Source organism: Anolis sagrei, chromosome 1, assembly GCF_037176765.1.
Source record: "Anolis sagrei isolate rAnoSag1 chromosome 1, rAnoSag1.mat, whole genome shotgun sequence".
NCBI lineage: Eukaryota > Metazoa > Chordata > Lepidosauria > Squamata > Dactyloidae > Anolis > Anolis sagrei.
In genome coordinates, this window is record NC_090021.1 from 273,468,369 (window position 1) to 273,489,389 (window position 21,021).

Consider the following 21,021-nt stretch of genomic DNA (forward strand, 5'->3'; position numbering starts at 1 on the left):
GAGTTAAATTGTCTATGTTCATTATATCCAGTAACTTGAGTGTCCATTCTTCTATAGTTGGCATCTCTTTAGCCTTCCATTTTCTAGCAATGACCATTCTTGCCGCCGTAGCCATGTGGAAGAGTAGCTTGTCTTTGTTATTTTCTATTTCGAAGTCCAGTATCCCTAGGAGATAATATTCCAGTTTAATTTCAATTCTTAAGTCTAATATCTTTTTGAAATTTCATGAATCTTCTTCCAATTTTTTTTTGACTTCTCACACGTCCACCATAGATGGAAAAAAGTTCCTTTCTTACTTTGACATTTCCAGCAGGAGTCGGATACATTTTTATAACATTTCGCCAATTTACTGGGTGTGATGTACCATTGGTACATCATCTTGGTCCAATGCTCCCACACGTCATAAGAATTTATCCATTTTAGTTTGGTGTTCCATATCTTTTCCCAATCGGAGATTCTGATTGGGTGCCCAATGTTTGCTGTCCATTTTAACATACAGGCTTTTGTTTGGACTTTCTCTGTTGCCCAGTTTAGTAAGACTCTATATAGTAATCACCTTTCTTTCAGAAACCATTATCTTATCCCATATTTTGTCTCCTGATTCAAATCCCAATTTTTTTGTCTTTATTGAAGGCCTCCTTGAGCTGTCTGTACTGGAACCACAATAGATCCCCATATGTTATTCTGATTTCTTCCAGTGTCTTAATTGTATAGTTGTCCATATTTTTCCTTATAATTTCTTTATATCTGGGCCACTTCTCCTATCCTAACTCTCTTCATTGGGCTGATTCTAAGGAGGATATCCACAGTGATGTTTTCTTACAAAATTTGAATTTATATTTCTCCCAGATTTTAATCAGAGAGGATCTAACAAAATGGTTGCCAAAATTTTTCTAGATCTTTCTTTTTGCATACCACATATATGTGTGCCAGCCACTTCAAAGATTGTGTCCTTCCAGCGCTAAGTCTTTTACTCTGTTGAGGTTGACCCATTGTGTGTGTGTGTGTGGGGGGGGGGGGGTGAGAACCACACCATTAGAGGATGTGACACCAAAATTATGGTCTACAAAAATGTTGTGCATGGCTTTAGCAGAATTCTTTTTAATTTTAAACATAAAAAATCCCTGTTGTAAGATACAATGACAAAATAGTTTTCACACACTCAGCTTACAGGTACTCTGTCTATCTATCTATCTATCTATCTATCTATCTATCTATCTATCAGGCTGTCTCCTTATTTTAAAAGTGTAAGGTATCAGCAGAATTGTACTAATTTTTGTATAAAAATCCATATAGTAGTTAGGACTGACAACAGCAACATTTTTCATAAGCCCAATTTACATGTACTGTATCAATATACTTACATAGATAAAATGCTATGCTAATTTACTTTTTGAACCTTTAATATCTATGCATTCCAGTACAGCTGTCATTATGACCCAATTACAGGAACATTTCAAATCACAAACTGTTGTTTTTTCATTGCTATTATTTTTTAAAAAATGGTGATTTTGTCAAATTTTCTGGTATTCTAGCTATAATATGTATTCTGATCTGGTTGATCTAGGAGAAGGGCTATGAATTACTGTGTTGGGTGACACCAGCCCTAGTGATGGCAACAACTGAGCTTATGCACCTGAACAAGAACCAGGGTCTTGGCTGAAGGTCCTCAGACACAGAGACAAATGACATGTCTGAAATAATATCACCTTTCAATGCAAGTGTCTAATTAATTAAGTTTCAGCTTGCCCCTGTGATAAATTGGAAATGATTTAATTATAATCAGAATGATCTAAATTGAATAGCTTATGTTTCAAAGAGTCACTTGTGTAGTGCTAAGAAGCTCATTAAAATCAATTTGCAGAATGCACGGCTGTCATGTTTCTTTCCTGAACCACAGTAATATTAACACTATTTGATTATTTCCCTGTAGGACAGCATTGATACAGCATTCTATTTTTAAAAAGACAAAGGAAAACTCATAAGACACATTGAGAGCTATTTATTTTTCTCTATACGTTTAGACGCACAGAATGGAAGATATTCATGAAAGAAAGTGTTGTGACATGTCCTTTATGACAAGAAAAAAATAGGGCAATAACAGGGGTAATAATAGATTGCAATGTCATAACATTCATGTTACATAGCTTTCCCCACAAAGATGGCTTTCAGATCATGTAAAGTTCCTATTTTGTTTACTTACCATATTTCATTGTATCTAGTACACCATCTAAGGTGCCCTCTTTTTGGAGCCTAGATTCAGTGTAACATTATTAGAATGTAATTGTAGAATAAAGATACAGCATGCCTAGACATGCAAACATTAATTGTACTGAGTGACAGACCAGTCATTATGATTTCAGCTTAGTACTAGCACCCTTAATGTACTGTCAAAGGCTTTCATGGCTGGAATCACTGGGTTGTTGTAGGTTTTTTTTCGGGCTATATGGCTATGTTCTAGAGGCATTTTCTCCTGACGTTTCGCCTGCATCTATGGCAAGCAACCTACAACAACCCACTAGCACCCTTAGCTTACAATAGGCATATCTCCAGGCCATTTTGGTTTTGTAATAACCATTTAACAGACAATGCTAGATGTGTTGAAGGTTCTGTGGCCTATAAACAGTTCATTACATCCAACATTGCCCAGATGTACTTCTGCTCATGCAGTGGCAGCTTCTTTTCCCACTTCACTTCCTTGGTGCTACACATAGTAGAGAAAGGGTTGTGGAGATAGGAAATAATTAGATTGATCAATAGAGTCCATTCCACTAGTGAAAGATACTGTTAGTTATCACTCAGTGAACAGCAACAAGAAATTACAACTGGAATTCCTTATCAGGAATTGCACAAGTATTCGGCAGCTCTGTGTCTATAACCACATTTCCCACTCCATAACCCACTTTATAAACCATCATCATGGCCATTACTGAGTTTTGTGATAAGCAGATTTATGTCCAGTGATATTCCTGTAGCTGTTAAGCTGTGACAAACTTTGGCAGAGACTCCCAGAAATCCTCAGGAGATCCCTGCAGATAGCACTGACCCCCTTACTCCCAAACACCATGAAAATTACTATGCTGGGAAGGAAGTATTGCTAGAAAATCATATTTGGAGTAATTTTGGTTGTTACACAATCTGAACAAAATTCTGACCTTTGCAACAAGCAATGTGAGCTGTGAAATCCCTATTTGTTTTTTGACTTAAAGGGCATGTCACAACCTTTTTTTTTTTTGCATCAATACTTTCTTTTCAGTGTACATGTCTAAAACTATAAAAGGCAAAGGTTTCCCCTTGACATTAAGTCTAGTCGACTCTGACTCTGGGGCGGGGGGTCTCATCTTCATTTCTAATCCGGAGAGCTGGTGTTGTCCATAGACATCTCCTACATCATATGGCCGACATGACTGCATTATCTTCCCACCAAAGTGGTACCTATTGATCTACTCACATTTGCATGTTTTAGAACTGATAGGTTGGCAGAAGCTGGGGCTAAAAATGGGAGCTCACCCCGTCCTGTGGATTTCAACTGCTGACCTTCCAGTCAGCAAGTTCTGATGCATAGCAATTTAACCTGCTGCACCACCACGGCCCTGTCTACAACTATAGGAAAAGATAAATAATATGCAATGACTCTTATGAGTTCCTTTTTCTTTCCATATCATGCTGTATTAATTTCCCTCAAGGAAATTAATCAAGGACTGATTTATGCCATCATCATTCACCACCAAGAGGATTCTGGCCTACACTTTCTTATATTTCCTTCAATGTTTTTGAAAGGACACCAATTTTGATGATTTGGTAACAAGCAGATTAATTAAACTTCCCACTGCAGAGCTCTTTTTACTTTAAATTCAGATACATGTACCAGAGAATTTCCTAGCAAACTTAAGTCCAAGTAGACATCTAAATACATAACACTAAGCAGCAGCATTTTAACAATGCATAATACCAGTTGAAATATAACTTGTCCATTATTCCTTGACTACAGAACACTAACATACTATTTCAGCACATAGTTCAGAGCATGATTACCTGTACTACTTTGCTATAACCTGAAAAACTTGAAGCTTCTTAAATGAAATCAAGTGTTGTCCTCATCTTCAAAATCCTTCTCCATTCTACTCGATTCAATTCAATTTGATCTGCTGTGACAGACAGCATAGAGAAGTAGCCTGTTAGACAGGCAGAAATATAATCAAAAATCTAATAAGCCACTTCTATGAAAGATGACTTCTTTAGAAAAATGACCACTACACCCAGAAAACTATGTACATTAAAACGTTTGTGTGAATAATAGGTAAAACATAAAAGGAAAAATAAATTAAAATATCTTATTTTTTCTTTTTATTTTATCCTGAAGCATGTTAGACACTCAGGTAGAAACAATTTCCCACAACTCACTGCTGTCTCAACAAACTCAAATGTGGTGGAGGAAGCCTTTAGCAAGCCACAAGAACATGAACAGGACTGTGTGAAATTGCTTCTGTGTCCTCAGTCATTATGACTGCAATTTCCCAGTAGGAATTTGTGCAGAGCATTTTCCTTTTCAGAGCAGTTAAAATGTTTTTTTTTAAAAGAAGTCATATTTTTAAGCGTCTGGAACTTTTTGGTTACCATGGATTACCTCTGTCCCCAAGGAATATGTTAGCACTGCTAGCATGGTACAGAAGCAAAATGCAGAGGTGCAAGACACAATGGAGCCTACCAAGACTGTATATATCACAGTATGACCTCCGTACCCACAGGGGATATGTTTCTAGATGTTGCATGTGGATGTTGCAGCAAGCCCTATTGAAATAAATAACCCCTGGTGAAAAAAAAATTCCAGAGTTGTGCTGGAGGACCGATAATATGCCTAAAGATGAAATATTTGTTAGGTATTTATATAAATGAATCCGTAAATACTGGACTTGCAAGGTTGTACTATACTTGTGGAATGTTCAATTTAAGTAGCTTTCAATATAGCCATCCCTTCATAGCCATGCTTCCCTCAACATTTTCTTTCTTTGGCTGAGTTCTGGGAAAGCAAGGGAGGCAGAGAGGGAAGTACCCCTCACCCTGGTCCCTCTTCCACTGGTGATACTGGAAGAGCAGAGACCCAGAAACGAGTTTTGAGACCTTACATAGTTGCCCCAGTGCCTGGTGCTGGGTGCTGCCCACCTATCTCCTTGGAGGCGAGGTAAACAGAAAAGTGTCTTTGTGGGGGCCTCACAATTTGGGGGGGGGGGCACACACAGTCTGCAGCCATATATGTTGTGCACCATAGCTTTAGGAGATACTGTCTGGGTATAAACAATATAAAATCTAATCCAGTTGAGAATTTTAAAATTATTCAGTTGTCTTCGAAGCAGATATTCCAAGTCAGCAAAGTTCATATCCTGAGAAAAGTAATCATGAACGTCTGTGATATCTCTGCTTTCATGTACAAAGAGATGAAAATGTACTGCGGTCATATGGCCTTCTTAGCATTGAACACTATTCTACCCATTCATCATTGGTGCCTTGGTTAATTTGCACCAGAGTGCTGCACGGTTTTTGTGAGGAGCTTTGAAAATAAGACCTATAGGTTAATTTATTTTCAAAAGGTGACTTTCTTTTCAAAAGGTAACATTAAGCAGATAAGAACAATTTTTGAAAATGGATTTGTCATGGGGACAAAGACCATGCTTTGGCTTTCAGATATAAGTACTGTTGAATTTTTAAAAGAACATAAGAGGTTAAGAGAAGTGCTTTATGAAGCCTCTAGAGTGACAGGAAGATTTCATTCCACAGGATACAGAAGAATATATAAAAAAGCCTAGATATATTGTTAAATAACAAGAAATCAGAGAAAAGCATGCCACCTAGTGAATTGTAAAGGGCATCTTACAGCAATGTTTTTCTTCACTTAACACTAACTTGTTTTATTTCACTAAAAGGCCATGGTTACACCCTTGGATTTCCACCTTCGAACATTATTTAGCCCTTTCAAGTAATAAAAGCTATTCTGAGTCAATCAAACAATGGGATGAACAAGGTTTGAGTTTGTGGAGTTAGTCTTAAAGCAGGCAGGGAGGAGAATATGTGACTGATGATCAAAAGTGTGTAGAGTTTTTTCCCCCCTAATCCAGACTTCTTGAAAAAAAATCATAGAAATGTCACTCCATAGGTTAAAGAAGGTACCCTTCCACTACTAAGGTCCCCAGTGAATACGGATATATTGATCTTTGTATTGAAACCTGTATTATATTTTTTGAAAAATTCACTTCAGTTCAGAATAATTGCTCCCAATCATATGAGTTAGTCAGAAGAAAGATGCTGGGTGAGGAGGTGATATGGGAAAGGGTTTTATGTCCCACATAACCTTCCAAGTGTCCTTTAATCTGCTTTGTTGCATGAAAGATTTGTGATGTTCCTATCACCAATGTTGAAAGAAGATTGATTATCAGTCTGGTCAGGTTCTGCACATAGAAGGGCAGTGGGTAGACTTAAGCCCGGATCCATTTTTAGCCATTCGCTTTGCCAAATCCGGCTTCTTTGGTTTGATCTGGTATCTCTAACACCAAGGGCCCAGCCATTACAGATTAGCATCTGAAAAGGGACTACATGGCAGTCAATTATGACTCCTCCTCCCCTATTTGGCATCACAGTTTAATCTTTTTTATTTTCCTTTATTTTCCACATTCTTTTTATTTAGTGGGACTGACTGGAAGTTGGGGGACTGAGAGACTCTATCTGCATAAGCGTGTATGTTGTATGTGTGCATACGCGTGTGTTGAGGCCAAGCAGGGCACAGCCACAAGAAGCCTGATTTGTTACTGTTTTCCTTGTTTACCTGTGTCATATTAATTATTTAGTTTATCTGTTATCTACGCATGCATTTGGGGCTTGGAGAGTCACCCTTTTAGCTTCTTTTTCTCCTTCCCCTCCTCTCCTTCAGAAAATACTTGTAAAAGATAATAATTATCATTATTTTAATAGTAATCCCAGCAAACAAAAAGAGAAGCTACCTCTCCTCTAGAGTAGAAAAATAGAAAGAACTTGAAGGAAGCAAAAGCCCAAGCAGAAAGGAGATTGCAGGCAGTAGAGAAAAGATGGGGATTTTTAAGGTAGTCCAGGGAGGATAGTTCCACTGAGCTCCAGGCCATTGGCCTTCTTTCCCTGGCCCTCCTTAAAATGTCTTGGAAAGCTGTGTGGTGTGCTGCTGGTGCTAAGAGAGGAAGTGTGTGTGTCTGCCACTCCTCTAGAGTAGAAACAGCTTTAAGAAGCATTAACCCAATCTCCCCCTCCACAAACAGAAGGAAAAGGACCCACAAGAATGGTATCTTAACTTTGGTCCTTTTAAAATCTAGATCTTAATGAAGGATATGGAAGGGGAGCCTGTGGGAAGCCCCCCCCCCCAATAATGGTCTGGATATGGTGCTTCCTTAACCCCGTTGCTGAAGCCCAGGCTTCCTTGAAGGGAAGAAAAGAAAGGCTCCTAGGGGAATGGGGAGCTTTGTAAGTTCTCCATTGTCGCCAACTGGCTAAAAATATACACTTTTTTTTTTGATGCGGAATGAAAATGCCCATTCAGCAGTGTGCCTTTTTTTTGGGAGGTGCAAAAACAGATATGGGAGGCTTCTGGTATCCAGCAAGCAGAAACAGATAGCGATTCACCAGAAATGCACTAGCCTAGCAGTGGGGCTCCACGTTGCACTTTGTTAGTCTGCTGCTTGAAGCTATTGCGAAAGAATGTGTCTTGTGACCAATGTTGATTTAACTGTAAAGGGAACTGACAGATTTGTCAATCTCTACTGACAACAATGAATATCTCACTGCTCTCATATTTTGGAAGAAACACTATAAAATATTCTTGAGGTGGAGGAACATGCAAGGAAAAACAATATCATTTTCTTTCTTTTTGGCAAAGAGAGGATAGGAAGAAAAGAGAAGATAGGAAGCAATATTTAAAATGAGTTATATGGTAGCTGGGAATACTAAGAACTCGCACAATTAGAAAGGATTTTCTAAAATTGTAATGAGCAATGCAACAGTATTCTAATCTGTCAATGTGTTATTTCCAATATGAATGAAAATATGTGAAATGCTATCATTTGATTCTCCTAAAAGTATTAAAGTAATAAAACAATGGTCTGTGGGGTAAGTAAAGAAAGAAAAATGTATTTGATGAAACCTTTATTTCTTCCAAGCAAACACCTCAAAACTCAAAGAGCACATTAGGGGAAAATTAGTTGACTACTGCTATTTTACTTATTTGTTCTTGCATTTGTGTGTTTGCATGTGTGTGTGTAGGGGGGCGGGGAGCAGACAAAACAGTCTGAATATGAAGTATGAAATTATTGATTTGGATAAAATTGAGCCCTTTTCATTAGGCAATAATTCCTTTCTGTTGTCAAAAGAGAAAAGATTACCATTTTCACTGAAATGTATACAGCACCTTCTAAATTGTGAACATATTCACTTTTTTAAAAAAGTTGAGGTCAGACCATCTAAAGTAAAACATATTATTTCAAGCCAAAATGTCTGTAATATTAATCACCTGGGGAGCAAAGATGAAGGCCAGTTGTTTCATATTTTGCTCCCAGAATTTTTTTTATGCAAAATGTTTCTATTAGGCATGGGCAATTCATGGTTATAAATGATTCTAAAGAACTTAGAAAACTAACGTTCTGCTGGTGAAAAGTTCTGCTTTGCTTCTACAGTGTTGCTAAAGTTCTGGTAGTGAAAATCTCAGAACTCTAAGAAAACTTTCAAAATTACATTGTTATTTCATTTTTGGCTATTTTTATGACAGAACCAATTAGGAACTGCCATTTATAATGAAAATTTGAAAGTTTTGTTAGAGTTCTGAAATTTTCATCACCAGAACTTTACTAACACTGTAGACTCAAAGCACCAGCACCCCACTAGTTTTCACCACCAGAACTTTCATTTTGTAAGTATTTTAGAACCATTTAGAACCATGGATTGCCCATGCCTAGTTTAGTTTCTATAAAGAATCGTTTTCAATTTTTTTTCTAATTTCACCAAAAAGTTCTCAACGTCCATGAAAGGTCTCAGTCCTGATGTGTGTGTGCCTTCAAGTCCATCAATGTATGGTGACATCATGAATTTCACAAGGTTTTCTTGGGAAATGTATATTCAGAGGTGGGTTTGCTAGTTTCTTCTTCTGAAATATAGCCAGTAGCAGCCAATATTCATTTGTAGTCTCCTACACAAGTACTAACTAGGGATGAACATATTTAGCTTCTGAACCAGTGGTTCTCAACCTGTAGGTTCCCAGATGTTTTGGCCTTCAACTCTCAGAAATCCTAACATCTGGTAAACTGACTGGGATTTTTAGGAGTTGTCAGCCAAAATACCTGGGGATGCATAGGTTGAGAACTACTGTAATTGCCTTGGCCAATTTTTGGTAAAAGCAATTTTTTAAAACTGCTTCCCCTCCATTAAAAAATCAGGTTTTTGGCACACTCCATGTCTTTCGTTCAAAAACCAGTGATTAGTAACCCCCACAACCCCCCCCCCCAATGTTTAAGGATTTCTCACAAAAAGACCATATTTATTAAAAAAAATCAATGAAAGCACATGAAAAACCCCTCTTGTAATATTGTCTTATGGGGTGTCAGCAGTTAAACTGTAAGAACTGTTAAACTGTTGAGTTATTCACTGGGTAAGCTTACTTGGAATTACCATCTGGCACAGCAGACCTTCTCCATATTGAATGGGATTAGATATACACTTTGGTTTTATCGACAGTCTCATCTGACACAGAAATATTTGGTCCAATCTCATACCAATGTCTTCCTAACTGAAAAATGGCAATGCCACATCAGGGCGGGGAGTTGTCCTTGGCCCAGGTACTCCAAAAAGCCAGAAGCAGTGCCATGGTGAAGACTGCAGAGGGGATACATATTTTAGGTTTTCCCAAGATGGGATAAGCTTTTGACTTTCACCAAAAGAAGGGGATAGTTCTCTTTTTTGAGTTAAGGTACAGTATTCATATTGATCCATGGATAAGCAGACCCCTCCTCCCATTTTCTTTTCTCAAATAGTCCATTAGAGGGCAGTTAAATGCATTAATGAGTTATTATTGGGTAAATGTAAAGTTGCTAATACTCAATTGACAAGATAATTTAAGATGGCTACACTATTATTGTATTTTTTTTTAAAAAAATTCTTTTGAGCATTTATATCCTGTCCTTCTCACCCCCGAAGGGGGACTCAGGATGGCTTACAACAGGCAGCCATTAAATGCCAACACAATATATTAAAATAATAATTACAATCAACACAGTTAAAACAGTTATAAATATTCACTCAAATAGAGCCCTTTGTAGCTATTATGGGAATTCTGACTTGTCATAAGGTTCCATAATATAGAAACCTCAGAGTCTACCTGAATCATTGCAGAATGAGTGCCAGATCAAGTCAGAGATATTTTTCTACAAAGAATACCAAAGATATTTGGAAGTAAGTGTGTGTATCTATCTCTATCATTTATCATCTTTCTGGAGTTAAAAAAGGAAAGATTGATTTATATTAGCTTTGAAGAATCTCAAAACAGACAAAAGTGCATTATTCTGCACTATAGAATCAAAATAATTTGACACCACTTTAAACTGCCATGCTTCAATGCTATGGAATCATAGGAGTTCTAGTTTGATGAGACACCAGCAATATTTGAGAGAAAAGATTAAAGACCTTGTAACTGCTAGAATTCCATAGCACTGAGCTATGGCAGTTAAAGCGATGTCAGTCTCCATTAATACTATATTTTAAATGCACCCCACCCCACCAAAAAAAACCCCATTATTTTCTAAGAGGCTCATCTCTGAAGGGAAAAAAATCAAACATAGAAAGCTTCATCTACTTACTTACCAAGGGGTAAGCCAGCTGAACTCAAAACAACTTGATTATCAGCAGACATGTAGAGAATTGCACTGTAAGACATTAGAATAATGGTATGAATTTTACTCAGAAGACTTTCCTTTTAAACCCCAATGTGTATTCTTGCTTGCTTGTTTATTTCTTCCTACATAGGGAGAAAATCCTCAAGGCATCCTCAAAGACAAAATCTATTATTTTCTTACAAATTTGAGAAATGACTCTTAGCACTGAAAATGTGTTCCAGAGCTGAACTACACATTATATTTAGCAGTCTAACAGAACGATATTTCATTTCAAGCACTGATAAAGGAGAAACAGAACCAAATACAAATTTATTTTCTTATACAATTCTGATCTGCATTTTTATTGTTCTCTGCTGTGTTTTGTGCAATTGACCTTCCTAATAACAAAATAGTGATAATGGCAAACTATGCTGCATGTAGTTTGCTGAATTTCTGCTTTGTTTTCTCACATTATCTTTTCCAACTACAGGTAGTCCCCAAGTTGCAAACAAAATAGGTTCTTTCACTATATTCTTGAGGTGAATTTGTAAGTTGGATTTGTAAGTTGGAACAGGTATATTTTTAAGTGCAACTCCAGCCAAATATATATATTTGGATATTTAGCTTTGGGTAGCTTAGGATTAACATCCCATATGTTGTTTGTTTTGCTGCCTGTGCCCCTGTTCAGATGATTTCACCTCATTTTCTGTGCCTGTGAGAAATGAATTTTGAAAAAAAAATGCTTTCTCTCTCACTTCCTGTTGTCTCACCCCTGTTTGTAACTATGAGTCATTCGATTTTTTCATATTCTTCTTTTCAAATGTGGGATATGTATGTATGTCATGTAGAAAGGGCAACAAATATATTTGAGTCTGGGTCAAGCTTACAACATTCCAGTAGCTTTAAAGCTTTGGCAAAACAAGTTGTCTCTTTATTACAGAAAACCTACTGGTTGTGATCAAAATTGCTTTTCATTCTTAATGATCCTTTCAGCACAAAAGGATCATGAGGAGAAAGGAGGAAAACAGAAAATGAAATCAATGTGGGTCATAAACAGCAAGAATACTAGCAAAAAAATGAAGTCTCCATAAAGTGTTATGCTTAACTAAAATAACTGGTTTCTTTCTTATTCTTTTTTTTTAAACTAAAGACTCACATTACTTTTTGAAAGACCCTTTCTATTACAAATCACATCATGCCATTAATATTGTTAGTTGTTTTTCAGTGTTTTTATGCAACCATCTTTTGAAATCAGTCAAGCACCTTGCAAACATATGCTTTCCATGAAAAGTAGATTAAAATGGCCAACAAAATTATCAGTAATGAGAGGACAAATTACTAGTGCAGCTATCTAAAATAAAGAGTTGAGGAATCATCTCCTGACAGCAAATTCCAAGCAGAGAAATTTGGAAAGCCACAGTGCTTGATAATGGCTGATGCAACCAGTCTGAAATGAAACTCTTCGCTCTCAATTGTTTATTATATTTTTTCTGGTTGGTTGGTTGGTTTTATGTTTTTGGCAAAAGAGCAAAAACATATCCATGAACTGTTAACATAATCTGCTTTGAAAAAAATGTAAGTGATTGAGTGAAAGAGCTACAGACTAAAGTAGCACACAATCCGATGATTAGATTAGAAGGCCTGCCAAAACCTAAAATGCCGTTGGTCTCAGCTTCCAGAAGAAATGCACATGTGACTCATCTCCATTTCCTATCACAGAATTTTTTTAAAGAGAATTGAAATATTGTGCTTCCACAGTGTATAGACCTAACATTACCAGTAGTGAATCATTTTCAGCTATGACAATGATCAAAGAACACTGAATTCGGGGGATGATCTGAGCCAGCTATACCATTAGGCAGGATGAAGCATTCATCCCATGCAGCAAGATGTTATAGGACAAAGACAGAAGAGTAGCTACTGTGGAAGGCCCATTGAAGTAATTGCCCCTGCTCTACAATGATTTTTAATTCACTTGCCAATTTCTAGCTCTGCAGAGAGTGAGACACTGAAAAGGATATACATTTAGAACTCAGGTACTTACTTTGCATTCTCTTTGCTTTCTCTTTGGATATGTAAACCATTTCTTTAAAATTTTATACTCCCATTGTGACAAAATATGTCAACATGATGAGATTGGTCACTAAAAATTTGCTACTCCTAGAAAAAAAATCCAAGACAATGGGATTTTTCAATGAGTTTACAACATTTTGGACAAAATTTAAAAACAACCACATCTTTCTGTTCCAAGTTGTTATATTTTTCTCTTATGAAAGTTAAGTATACAGGCACATGCAGGCACACACACACATACAGAGCAACGCCGTACTTGCTGAGTGAACAAAAAAGGTGAACAACATATTCCATCCCAATTTTAATTTCCATATAGCAAAGCAGAAGCCATCAAAGTTGCATGCAATTTGTGAAAAGAGCAGTTTTGCAAATGTGCAAATTATCATCAAGTAATGATCAACAATAGCAAAAATTCATCATGTCACTAGTGAAAAGAAATCTTTTTAAAGGGCCTGATATTGGTACTTTTGTGAAATGTTCATAATATTTACATTATTTGTGGGTTATGCTTTTAACGAAGATTGGAATCCTGTTGGTGACATACATCAGTATTTTGCATTGTTTATGTCCTTCTACAGCTGGACATAAACTGTAGATTATCTGCTTTGAACTGGATTATATGAGTCTACACTGCCAAATAATTTGGGATAAGCAAATAATCTGGGATCAGATCCTGGGATACAGGACAGTGTAGATCCAGCCTAAGTCATTTAGCACCTGCAACAAACTCCCATCTGCCTCATCTAGTTTTCTGATGTCTGAGTGCTCCTCCATAGCCACTGCGAGACCAAGAGATAGTAGGAAATTGGCCAGGTTGTTGTGTTTTGGTAACAAGCACATAAAGTAACAGGCGTGTATTCCTGGACCTCCTGGGATTCCTCTGAAGATCCTGTGTGTGTGTGTTATTCCCAGAATTGCCTAGTTGATCTCTTCTGCCCACTGGGCAGCAGGAAATTTAGATGATTTGATGACTTTCCCAGTCTCAGGCCCCAGAACCTAAAGAGTCTTCACAAATGGTGCTAAGGTATATACTGCCTTCTGGAATTTGCCCTTAAAAACTTACCAATGAAGCCTAGTCAAATACACCACCCCGAGGCCAATTCCTCAGTCCTACAGAAACATATGGAACTGATGAAGCCCCCATTCTTCCTCAAAGGGGGAAGGCCTACCAAGCTCTTTTAACAACCAGAAAAAACTCACACTGCACTGAGGGCAGGAGGATGAGTAATCCAAAATCAAAGAGGCCAGCCAGGTTTTAAATACTGCTAGCTTCTACTCCTGATCTTCACATGTGTCCAGCCTTGGTGAACCCATGCTGAACTAGTTTTAATAGGTTTCCATCCAGGGATGCCAGCAAAACATCCCCTTACTCACAGTACCTCTCCAGCTTTGCAATCTTGTGTTCAAAATATGTGGGGAAAAGGGGAAGGGATAGAACTAAACTTGGTAGAACCAATAGAGGATTTTGGCCTAGGACTAACATTAACTGGACTTATTTCTCAATAGGTGTTTCTAGGATCTTCTTAATCATCTTAATCAGTTTCTATATTGTACAGTGATCTGGATAATGCACTGAAATAAGGTGCACATTCAGTAGACACCAGAAGAAAGAAACTTGGCAACTGGAACTCTCATCACTCAAATAACACTTTAGATTCCAGAGTATAGAATGAGAAACTGTCCATGCTTCTTCTGCACTACTATGAAAGTTGTTGGATGCCCTGCATCCCAATGCATCTGATAACCTTCAGATATAAGTCTCTAATCAAAGGAATTCTTATTACATATATTCCACCTTTTTTCTACAGGCCCATATTCACATACATATAAAGCACCTTCTTTGATTTTAGGCAAGCTTGTTTTCAGAGCCTCGGGAATCAATCACTGGTGTTGAAAATTTAATAATTGAATCACTGAAGTGACTTTCAGTAATGAGTTCTCACTTGCACACTCCTGAAAGGCAAGTCTAATAAAGTCACAGATCAAAGCAGTGGTCAAGTCAGTTCAGCACAGAAGGCAAATGGCAGTTCTTCAATACTGTAATTAACAGAGCCATCACTTAAAGGTTTGCACTGGAATCCACAAATGTCATTTATAATTTAAAGTAAAGATCTATTATCTTAGCCTCACAACATTCAGTTCTAAGCTGATTCTGATCAAAATGCAAATAAGAGCAAAAGTAATTCGACATGACCAAGGGGCTTTGGAGCTTCTGTCACTTCTTTCTCTCCCTGACATTCTACAACATAGCATTCTGATCTTGGATTAGAGTCACATATGAAATCTTTGGGTCCAGCAAAAAGTGTAGGAAATTCATTACAAGTTACTTGGAGAGACAAGGCCAACCACTTTTCTGTTAGACCCATGTCCATCCTGACTACTTAAAGCTGCCAGAAGGAGACTGGACAGTGAATGGTAGAGGTTGTAAATGCTTATTAGAAATAGACCTTTGTTCCAACCTCCCTAAAAGAAGCAATCATAAAACATTTATTGAATAAACATTCATTAGATGACCCCCTTCCCTGATAACTAGATACTTATTGCCAGCCTCTAATCTCCCTTTTATGAGTAAGTCCTTAAAAGTGAGTGGTGGTAATACTACTCCAGACTTTTCTGCATGAAACGGATGACTGGGAAAAATGTCAGACTGCATTTGGATCTACTTTTGGGATATAAACAGCTTTGACTACCTTGGTGGATGACCTGTCCTGGAAATTGGACAAGGAACATTGTTAGTCACCCAGGACCTTTGAGCAGCATTTGATACCTTTTGCATCAACTGGCTGATATAGACCTTGGAGACATTGCTCTGTCATGGTTCCAGTCTCTCTTGACTAGATGTTACCAGACTATGGTACTGGGGGGACGGGGCTGTTGTTCAGTCTTTTGGCCATTAACCTGTGAATCTACATGAGTTAAAATTGTTCCATGGAGCTACTAGGAGATTAGAAGAGACTGCTTTGAGACTGGGTTGATGGCACATGTAATGGACAGAATATGGATTGACATCTGTTTTAGTAAATCCACTGTGAACCTGTCTATGGGAAGCTTATTGTCACTAATGGGAGTTGTTGAAAAGCTTGTGCTTTGGCTTGAGGCACCTGCCCAGAGACAGATTTCACAAACATCAAATAAATGGCTTTTTGTTTGATTCATTTTAACTATATTTTGTTTTAATTTGCACTATGCATCACCTTGGTTATTTATTTATTTATTTATTTATTTACTTTATTTGTATACCACACTCTCTCAGCCCGTAGGCAACTCAGTGCGGTTTACAACGAGGTCAATATACAAAGTGCACAACAATAGTATTAGCATTTAAAAAAACAGTAACTAAAGCAACTAAATCACATAGTAATACATCAGTATAACAATATAACAACAATACATCCATATAACTAATCCATCACGTCTCATCAATAAAGTCATAATCCGATCTCCTCGTCTATTATTCCAAGTTCCAATCTCCATCAATTGATTGCACTGCTTAATTAAACACCTTTTCAAAGAGCCAGGTCTTCACTCTTCTCCTGAACGCCAGCAAGGCGGGGGCCGATCTGATGTCTGCGGGAAGGGCGTTCCACAGCCGAGGGGCCACCACTGAGAAGGCCCTGTCTCTCGTCCACGCCAGTCGTGCCTGCGAGGCTGGCGGGATCGAGAGCAGGGCCTCCCCGGACGATCTTAATGTCCTAACTGGTTCATAGGGGGTGATGCGTTCGGACAGATAGGTCGGGCCAGAACCGTTTAGGGCTTTAAAGGCTAAAACCAGCACTTTGAATTGTGCCCGGTAGCAAACTGGCAGCCAGTGGAGCTGGTGCAACGGAGGAGTGGTATGCTCCCTGAGTGCCGCTCCCGTTAGCAACCTGGCTGCCGCACGCTGGACCATCTGAAGCTTCCGAGCAGTCTTCAAAGGCCACCCCACGTAGAGAGCGTTGCAGTAGTCTATACGGAATGTAACCAGTGCGTGGACTACCGTGGCCAAGTCAGACTTCCCAAGGTACGGGCGCAACTGGCGCACAAGTTTTAATTGTGCAAATGCTCCCCTGGTCACCGCCGAAACCTGGGGTTCCAGGCTCAGCGATGAATCCAGGATCACACCCAAGCTGTGAACCTGCGTCTTCAGGGGGAGTGCCATATTGTGGTTGCCATATTGTGGTTGCCATATTGTGGGGAAAAAAGTTAATTAATTAATTAACTTCCAATACTTATTGAAAATGTTGTCAAATAGTGTTATTGCACAATACATTTTCCCTCATCTCTCAAGATTTTGGTTAATACGTATTTTCAATCAGTTTATGTTTTGACATATCCAATTGGATTCTCATTTCACTGCACTACAATTTACTTTACAATGTCCAGAGCATTTTATTATTTGTGTTTTATTATCATTTGCTGCGATACAGCTTTCCATTATCACAATTATGTGTCCTGCTTTATAGAGCATAGATCACTCTGGAGGATTATTCAGTCCAAGTCCAGCAGCGATGGAAATAATATTTTAAAATCTTGATGAAGAGAATCTTGAATTGAGAAGAACTTTCACAGGCTATGAATAGCTTGCACATGGGTTTCACTTGGAAATATCATTTATTTCTATATTCTGCATAGAGAATGCTGTTTTCTTTGCCTTTAAGGGTGAATTTTATGCAGAATAATCCTGAGCTATAGATAATCTTCAAAAACTACACGACTTTTTTTCTTGCAGTGGTATTTCTTGCAATGGGGAAAAAATAATAGTATTATTGACTGTTTCTTTCAAAAAAAATAGTTGAAGAATTACATCTTTAAATTGCAGTTGAAAAATAAAGAAATGTAACAGGATCCTTAATGTAGCCTGCCAACAGTCAGCATCTAGACAGTGGAATGAGCAGGCATTTTTCTTTTACTTAGATATTCCTGATAAAAGACAATATATAAATGTCCCAATTTTCTCTGTGAATATATTGAAAATAATGCATACTTTTGTATATGTATAGCAAGGAATTACTTTTGAATTGTTGCTAGCACTTTCTATGTGCTCCTTCCTCTGGCTCTGCCATTCATTTATGGTGAAATCATCATATGACATGACATTTTTAAAACCCCAATGCAATTCCAGGTTGCATTAGTATTTATTTATTTATTTATTTACTTCATTTCTATACCGCTCTTCTCCCCCCTCAGGGGACTCAGAGCGGTATACAACATACATCTAAGCAAAAATTCAATGCCTCATTATACAAATCATATAAAACATAACATAAAACCACTAGAAACAATAAGCATATACATAACATTTAAAACCATTAAACATAATAACCCCATACACAAATAAAACATTGGACCAATTCTTTAAGCACTCTACCAGGACCTCCCCCTTCCCCTCTCATGGTCCTAAGGCAGTGCCTCTCTGCTGGGCCTTGCCTCAGCCAGGCAGTCAGGGCCTGAGTCTGCAAGGAGCCAGTCACCAGGGGCTGAGGTCAAAGGCAACCTGCAATGGACAAACATTGCCTTCTCCTCCAAGCTCCCTGCTGCTGATGTTCTTTGGCTGTCTTGGATGCTGCTGTATGACTGGTCCTCCTCTGGCATTCTCCTTTTATGGCCCAGCCTCAGGAGGCAGCAGGTGTTTCTGCTGGGCCTTGCCTCAGCCAGGCAGTCAGGGCCCGAGTCTGCAAGGGGCCAGTCACCAGGGACTGAGATCAAAGGCAGCCTGCAATGAACAAACACTGCCTTCTCCTCCAAGCTCCCTGCTGCCAATGTTCTTTGGCTGTCTTGGATGGTGCTGTAGAAGTGTAGTGTCTAGATCGAGGGAAATAATATGCTCACTTAATTTTGCTTTGGTCAAATCTCAGCTAGAATACTGTGTCTGGTTCTGGGAATAACAATTCAAGAAGAATATTGAAAAGCTAGAATGTGCTCATGGAGGATGACCACAATGGTAAAGGGTCTCAAAGCCAAGCCCTATGAGAGGAAGCTAGAATTAGCTTGGAGAAAAGAGGGCTGAGGGGGGACATGATAGCCATGTGTTAATACTTGAAAGGATGTCATATTGAGGAGGGGGCAAGCTTGTTTTCTGCTGCTCTGGAGACTACGGCATGGAGCAATGAAATCAAATCGCAGAAAAAAGGTATTCTACTTACACATTAAGAAGGACTTCCTGATTGTAAGAGCTGTTCAGAAGTTTAATATGCTGCCTTGCAGTATGGTTGACTCTCCTTCTCTGGAGCTTTAAAGCAGAAGCTGGATGGACATCTGTCAGGTGTGCTTTGATTGTGTGTTTCTGTATGACAGGGGGTTGGAATGGATAGCCCTTGTGGTCTCTTCCAACTTCATGATTCTATGATATTGCATCACTCATTAGAATTTGCAATGCTGATTCTATAAAGTTCCTATATAGTGTACATCTCTATCTCCTTGGGTATTCTGCAAAAGTCAGTCAGTTGTGGACAAGTTTCAGAAACACTGTTTGTAGTATTGCTAGTTATCTATTCCTCCCCTTTCCCCCTATTAACCACAAATGTAAGTGCATCCCTCCCCGCCTGCAATTAAATACAGCTCCATCCATCAACTAGCTCAGCAGGACACTGATCATAGTCCAAGGCCCCAGGCATAAGACTAACATGACAAGCCTTCATCATAATACAGTTTTGGACTTTTAAACTCTTAGCTTTACAGCTATTTGACATGTTAATTGGAACCATCATAAAGTATAATTATATTTAAATTTTGCTTTAAGTGTCATCATTACAAGAAATTATTGCAGCTCTTATTGTGTCAAAGAAATAATAGCATTTTGACATAATGTATAGATATTAGACTTCATATTTCCATAATGGAAGAAGAACATAAGGGGAAAGCAAGAGACATATTTGCTTTTCCAAAGTTTTAAAATAACCCTGAAAGCTTTTAGAAATGTAAGACTTGTAATTCATTCACTGCACTCTAAAGTAACTCACATAATTTTTGAACGGGTTCACGTATCCAGAATGATTCAATCTCTTCTACCAAATTACCTCTCTTTATTTCTCCATAATGTCTCATTGGTGTGATCCCTGTTTTCTCCCAGAAAGTAAATATCTATTAATTAAAGTGCATTTTTAAGATGACATTTTGAAATGGGCTCCAATGCTTTGTTTTATTTCATCTGAATAAACTACAGCCCAAATATGGAGAAGGACACAGAGCATTCCTAGAGGAAAGTCTAAATATTCTTTGGCTAGACTGCTACAGGAGTCCTTTCTAGGAGCATGACAGAATGGCAGAAGTCGTAATATTTTTCACTCCTTTCCTTTCAATGTTGCTCCGAAAACCCACTTTCTTCTCACTGGGTTGTTGTAGGCTTTTTCGGGGTATATGGCTATGTTCTAGAGGCATTCTCTCTTGACGTTTCACCTGCATCTATGGCAAGTATCCTCAGAGGTAGTGAGGTCTGTTGGAACTAGGAAAATGGGTTTATATATCTGTGGAATGATTAGGGTAGGACAAAGAACTCTTACACAGAGAAGGAAAGATTTAACTGTCTAACGTTGCTTCCTGTGCCACAGGAAGATTGATGGTATGGAATAGGACTAAGAGAACTTTAGCTACTATGGATCCAGGACTTGTGATTCCACTTGCTGCATGTAACCAACCTGCCTTCTTTTTATCTTGATATCACAAGGAGACAGAGAGGGAATACTTGCCAAAACAGCCTTCTGCTATTTCCAGTCATTTTCATCTCCTTTGGGATGCTGTTTCAGAACAATAGGATTGTAGTTTTACTAACCCAAGATTTATTGCATTTTAAGCATTTGCATAAAATCTAAAATTATTGTAATGTGTTTCCTCTGAAATTTCTCCAAGTTGCTAGAGTAACATTGGAAACATAGAACACAGAGTTTAAATTATTTACCTGAATGACAATAATAACACCCTTCTATTCCAAAGAATGATTTTGAGTATTCAAAACAATTCCCTTGGCTATACAATTTTTATAATTTCACAGTCATTGTTTTGCATCATTGTTACATACTGCATATGCATAATATGCTTAGTTTTGTTTCATTCCCTATGTAGAAAAGTGGCCAGGTTCGAATCCGGGGAGAGGCAGATG

General features: G+C 38.1%; 1 protein-coding gene across 5 annotated transcripts in view; it reads right to left on the reverse strand.

Moving 5' to 3' along the window:
- The window catches only part of LRRC4C (leucine rich repeat containing 4C), a 1,028,842-nt gene that overhangs the window by 526,611 nt on the left and 481,210 nt on the right, over positions 1–21,021 (reverse strand). Inside the window, exon 3 of one of the 5 annotated variants that reach the window (XM_060764590.2) lies at positions 10,864–10,925. The exons of the other annotated variants lie outside the window; for them this stretch is intronic. The gene's annotated coding sequence lies outside the window, so the exon portion shown is untranslated. The remainder of the gene's footprint in view (positions 1–10,863; positions 10,926–21,021) is intronic. 5 annotated transcript variants of the gene reach the window in all.